Below are 6,843 nucleotides of genomic sequence, written 5' to 3'. Positions count from 1 at the left end.
GTCTCAACCCAGTTCAATCGGTAAGATGCCCAAAAATCACTCAGAAGGTCACGGCTGTGACAGGGCAACCATGGTAACATGTTTTCTCTTAGGATTTTCATCAAACAAATTGCATGCATACTCAAACTCTATTTGGCTACACTTCTACTTCTTTCTCAAGCCACCAATATTTGGAGCAAAACTCCATTAAATCAACACTAAACCTGGCCAGGAAACTACACTCCATAAAGTCTACTCAAACTCTTTCTAAATTCAACCAAACTTCCATCAATCACCATATAGGCAAAGTCTACATTCTCATGGCTGAATTTTAATTATCATCAAGTATCAATCTCATCAAAACTTCTCAAAAACATAAGCACATACATACATGTACAAATCTCTACAAACTTACTCAAATCAAACTTAGGGTTGGATTTACTTACCTTGATCTTGGGTAGTTCCACACTAGAAACTCTCTCTTTGGGTAGATCTCCTCTTCTTCTTAAACCCTAAGCATATAACTATAAGAATTCAACACTTTAAAAATTAATCTCACATCATATTGCAAGAACTCTTACCTTTGGATGCTTAGGATTGAATATCTACCAAAATCCAACCAAAAATCCTCTAAATTGCCTTGGAAATTTGATGAAGAAAATGAGAGAATTTGGAGATGAAAGTGGCGTGTGAGGGAGTAGAGAATGATAGGGTTTTCAAGAATGAACTCAAAATATCTCATTTATTACTTCTACTTTCCCATTTTGCCCTTGCACTTTCTATGAAATTTCATCTATGTCCCTTAGTCAATTACAATAATACCCTCATTTTTATTAACTTCTCCATGAAATTCTATCTCTTTTCACTCTCCACTTTTTCAACTAATTATGTGTGAAAAGACCATTTTACCCCTAATGAAATTTTAAGGCATTTTCTTCACACTTGTTCAAGATAACTTTAACAAAATTCAACTAAGGGTATTAGGGAATACGTAAAGCTACGTACCTCGATGTGGGTGTTACAGTGCAATAGATAACAATTCCTTTCATGCTTTAAACCTTACTGTAGCAATTCAGTACGTAATTCACACAAATACATAGAGAGGGAGGTTATACCAATTCCCTACTGCAGATGCCTTCCTTTCTTCTCCCTTTATTGCTTCAAACCTTACTCAACATCAATTCCATACCTTCTGCCAAACCTTCCATGCTTCAAACCTTGCTCAACAGCAATTCCATGCCCTTACTCAACAATAATTCCATACCTTTCCATGCCAAACCTTACTCAACGTACAACCAAGAGCACAAATAACCCAACGACTGACCCAAAATGCACATAAACCAGTCACAAGCAAGAACAACAGCAATCCAGTAACACAGTAACAAGAGAAAAAGGCGATTTCATTAAGATTCCAGAATTTACAAGATAACGAAAAAAAGAGATAAAAAATAAAAGGCAACACCTAAATGGTCTTTTCCCTTTTTGCCCCCTTTTCCTTTCCTCCAACACCCCCACCAAAAGCTGATCCTTGTTAGTTGCTGAAACCTCCAAATCCACCACCAGCTGTAGCATAATTCTCTCTAATAATTCAGCATCAATTCTTTGATTACTGGTCATATTCAACACCATTTGTACAGCTTCTGAAGCCTGCACAAAAAAAAAAAAAAATATAATAAAAAAAATAAAATGAATAAACAATAAAACATAAAACATTGATAACTGAAGAAAAAGATTATTGTGAAGTATACTGATTTTATATTCACTAACATATCATATGATCTCATACATTAATAGTATCCAAAAAAAAAATTGAATAAACATGTATTTTTGCATATATTTTTCAGGAAGAAACTTAAACTCCAAATGGATGTATTTTGAGCCATTGGGGACCAAAATTATAAAGATCATTCACCATAAAGTTTGTGTTAAAATTATTTTTACTAGCAACTATTAAAAAACACACATAAATGGATGCTTTGGACTTCGTAGAAGAGAGCGAAATAGGGGGGCTCGGGCTTGCCTACATATTGCAGGCCTAGCTACGCATGGACAGACTTGCAATATACAGATAAGCCCCCAACACCCCCTATTATGCTCCCTTTGCCAAAAAAAAGCCATCCAACTTGCCACAAACAACCTCCATAAGGCCTCCCTTGGCTTTCTTGGTCCTCTAGAAGCCCAAAACACCTACTCATCCGATGCCCTCCAACTGCTAGACAAAATACAACAGTGACCCTAACAACAAACACCAACCAAATATCCCCCAGATTGGTACCAACAACCAATAATTTCATAAAATATATAGAGGTGTGTTTGTTTTATTATTTTGAGTAGTATTTTTGAAAAAGTTAAGTTGAGTTTTATTACGAGGTAACATTTGAATTTGAAAATGTGTTTGATAAGATTTTTTTTAATCTCTTATATTTGTTAATTTAGTTAAACACCCCTACAATAAAAGTTTTAAAATGAACAAAAACACTCCCACCCACCCATTAAATGTCGGCAACCAGTGGCTGAGTGCAAGGAATATGTGGATGGGAGGGGGTGTTTTTGTCAATTTATAAACTTTTATTGTTGAGGGTCTTTAGTTAAATTAACAAACTTTGGGGGTTTAAAATAGTCAAATAAAACAGAATTGAATTTTCAAAATAGGGAAACAAATATGTATTTTGGGTAGGATAGGGTATAAATAATGCCCCAAACACACCCTAGATTATTACCTGTTCTTTCTCTTCTTCCACCTCCTCGCCGGAATTTGCGTCGACGTCCTCCTCTTCATTTTCAATTTTGAATCCTGCCGTCCCTTCTTCTACCGGTGTTGTCTCCTTTGCCGGTAGGGTGTCCTCTGTCGATGGAGCAACTTCAGTCATCAGAAGTTGCTCCACTGCAACCTCTTCTTCTTCATTTTTGGTAGACCCAATGGTGCCTACAATTTGGGGAGTGGATGGGTTTTTTTCGGTTTCTTTGAGGATCTCAGCCATTGTAACTTAACCGGGAATGGCAAGGAATGACAAAAATGCAAAAGAGCAAAGAAATTGAGAAATGGCAAAAAATTGGAAGAAAAAACGAGAGAGAGGAAGGTGTTTGAATCGTGTTTTGAGAAAGAGAAACTGAGAGGAATGTGTTTTGCCATTCAAATTTTAAATCAACTTCTTTTTATTAATTTTAACCCACAAACTTTTAAATCTTTTCACTCTAACCCATTGTTTTAATTACACTTACGTGTGCCACGTCAGATTTTTAAATCCAAAAAAAAAAACCAAAAACCTTTTCAAGGTTATATTCTCAATTCGAAACTTGGGAAGGGATATCAGTTAAATTTCCTTCTAAAATATTGAGACACTACTTGTAGAGGTGGAGGGTAAGTTGTCTCTAAGGTGATAATCCTAGAGGTAAAGTCGTGTCGTTGGCTTATTGGTGACAGTTGATGCAAAATCAAACTTAACAACTATTGTATATTTATTTTCCCCTTTTCAACGATGAGAAAAACCAACTACAGGCAATGAGTTCTTGGGCAATGAGATTTCTGCCTTCTCATCTTACTAATTTCGGCTCCACTTTTCCCTTTGTTGATTAAACTCTTATTTATGGACAATAATTATTCTGACAATGAGGCTTTTACCTTGGACACATGGTCACATTTTCTTCAGCCAAATGTGTAGCTTAATTTTACCCATAACAAATTAATGTCATCAAGAGAGGTGGTGAAGATAAGACTCATTTTTCACACATCTTTTGATTTACACCTAATTTTGATTCATTATCTAACTTAGATATATAAAAAATATTGGTTATAATCCACCCGCATCCCTAACAAAAAGCGAATTAACCTTGTTTTAGTATCATAAGAAAACATATAACTCCACGTCACATAAGTTATCTCAAGTAATTGTCCGCACAAACAAACATAAATTTTAGTTGTTGTCTGAAAATTATCTACGATTGATATTGATAATACATGAGAAAATTTTGATGCTTAATGAAAAAACAAGGAGGTTGGTTTATATGATATCTATAAGCATTATTTCTAAGGTAAGATGTCAATTTCAGTGAGAATCAAGAGGTTTGATATCTTAGAGACTGATTTACAAGAGAATGACCTTAATTGATTTACATTATGTGATTGGCCAACAAATCAGTTGCCGTGTAATCTCTTTTTGACTTGACAAACATTATAACTCTACTAATTCACAATCCTAAGCAATTTCTCATCTCTGGTAAACAGTAGTATTCTCAAGGATTTGGTTCTATGATGCTCCAAAAATTAATAATACAAAAATCGAAGCACATTTAATATAATCTACATTTGAAGTACTGGTTGACACTTAAAATTTCATAAAAATAATCTGAAGCAATATTATACAAACAAATTAATGTATAAAATTATTGCTGTGACATTGTATGTTTTTATTTGTGAAATTAATTTTTATCTTCACTTATCTATTTATTTCCGACCTAATGAATTTTTATATGCTATTAGTTAGATAAATTGTCGTTAAGTTCTTTGTAATGACAATATATAAAGAGCTTTGAATATTCATACGGTTTATCCATTTCTGACTCTTTAATTGATTGAAAACTGCACCACATTGATGGGAACTGTTGGTAAAACTTAAAAGCAGGGTTAGCCATATATTCTATGAACCTCAAAATACAAGGAGAGTTGGGTTGCATTATTGGTTAAGATTAATATATTATTGATGATCATGATTTGAATTAAATTGGGTTGGTTTCAAGCTCTACACAAGTGACAAGACCTAATATATATAGCAGGTAAGATTTCAAATGCTCGTACGATGAGGTTAACATAATTCTCCATGTTGTCGAATATGCATGATGTTATAGTAATAAAATACAGAAAAGATGTTTAAAATTTGGTTGATTATAGTATTTTAGAATGAGAGAGTATATTAAATTATACATGTAAAGTGTAACCACTATTGTATATTGATTTATATATTTCATTTCCAATCATTTTCAGGGGTGACACACATGCCTTTCACAAGTATTTTGGCGAGTTTCGTGTCACATCTTATTTGATACCTAATAAAGCAGGTAACTATGCAAATTGACAAAGACTAGTCCACTTTTGTCAACCAAATATTTTGTTCACACAATCAACAATGAAAACTGAAGCTTTAACTAATATCTTCCGGTTTCCCACAATTGCATGGCATCAGTTTTATCATATACATATTTCTTTTTGGCAATTATTAAAGGACCTAATCATGTATAATTACACAAGTCCATATTTAAAACTTTTATTCATGTATATTATAGTTCTTTTTGATAAATCAAAACTAAAAAGCTCATTTATATTTTCCTCACCAAACAACCAATAATTTTTTCATAAGTTCTACTTGAATCAACTGTACCAACTAGGTCCTATATATATATGAGAAAATTGTTGTTAACTTTGGCGTGGGTCATGTTTATCTTAAATGAGAGGCGTTTTGTGGTTTAAAGGGATTCTCCGTGGCCACCAAGCTGAGTGAGACGTGATATGGACTTGAGCCCACCACCATTGAAACACCTTCTTCTACGAAGGAGATGTGGCACCCACCTCTGCTTGCAGGCACCTCCACATCGATGAAGACACTGTAAAAGACAAAACCTAGCCTGTCCTTTTTAATTTTAATCAATTTCCTACCCTGTCATCCCTTTGAATATTCCTTTTTCTTGTGTTTTTTCTCCATGCTTCGTAAATATATTTTAAAAAACAAAATGTTCGTTACACTTAGATGCCACGAATGTGTATAGAAATATTAGTCCATTTGTCGTTTCCATTTATAATTAATTCTTCGATATGAAAAAAATTATCAAAAAAAAAAGAAAAAATAATAATGAATCCTAAAATTTACATGGCCTTTTAAATTGTTCGTATTGTGGGTTGCTAAGTTTTCGTGCTTAAATGATTGAGAGCAATCATTCTTTTATATCTGTAATGGAATTAAGGAATGGATATAGGTTCACGATTTCTTATGTTTTTGGTGTGTTAGGTAGTGTAGATATGGGAGTACATTAATAGATGAGGGAATTGAGTTTCTTAAAAAAAAATGTCTAAATAAAGTTAACATTCACAAAGTTTAAAACCAATTTAATCAAAGAACAACTAATCGATTATAAATTAATATCTACCCATATGAAAATTTTATATTCGTATTTGATGACTAAACCATGAAAAGTGAATCTGGACTCTTTATTTTGCATTAGTTCTATCTATTAGAGTCTAAGAAACTATTGAGCCATGGAGATACCCAAATTAATAACCCAGAACTTATTGGAATGTGTTTATTGATTCTTGGATCAAGAATAATTATGCTTACACTCAAGTTTCCGTCATTAAAAAATATATATTATTTATATTGAACAGATATTGTATAAAAAACAAATGCTTCGGCCAGGAAGTTAAGAAATCATAGTGTCAACGTGTAATTTTCTATGAATGGTTACAAATTAATACATATAATTTCTTATGTATCTCTCTCATTCGCTTTTATAATTGCAAATAATTTGAATTAAAATATAAATATGAAGCCATAGAATGATTAATCTTAACTTGGTTGACAGCTTCCATGACAATATATATTGGTTGACTTGAAAATTGGGTTTCATTTCAGAGGTTAGTCTCTTGTATGCAAGGTTAGTTAAGCAATAAGGCATCACTCTCATAACATCAGATTGCTCTCTTGCTTTAATGGATTATATATTTATGATCAAAAGAGACGACATGCATGGATGTGTTATTATACATATACTTGCTTTTGCAATTGCACATAAAGTATGGAGTAAATATATGCATATGGATGCATTGAATAGTGTATGAAGAAAGATAGATTTAATAAGAAAACAAAAATACATGTG

This window comes from Pistacia vera, unplaced genomic scaffold (genome assembly GCF_008641045.1).
Source record: "Pistacia vera cultivar Batoury unplaced genomic scaffold, PisVer_v2 Contig400, whole genome shotgun sequence".
Lineage (NCBI taxonomy): Eukaryota > Viridiplantae > Streptophyta > Magnoliopsida > Sapindales > Anacardiaceae > Pistacia > Pistacia vera.
The sequence above is the reverse complement of the archived record's forward strand: the minus strand, read 5'-3'. Positions refer to the sequence as shown.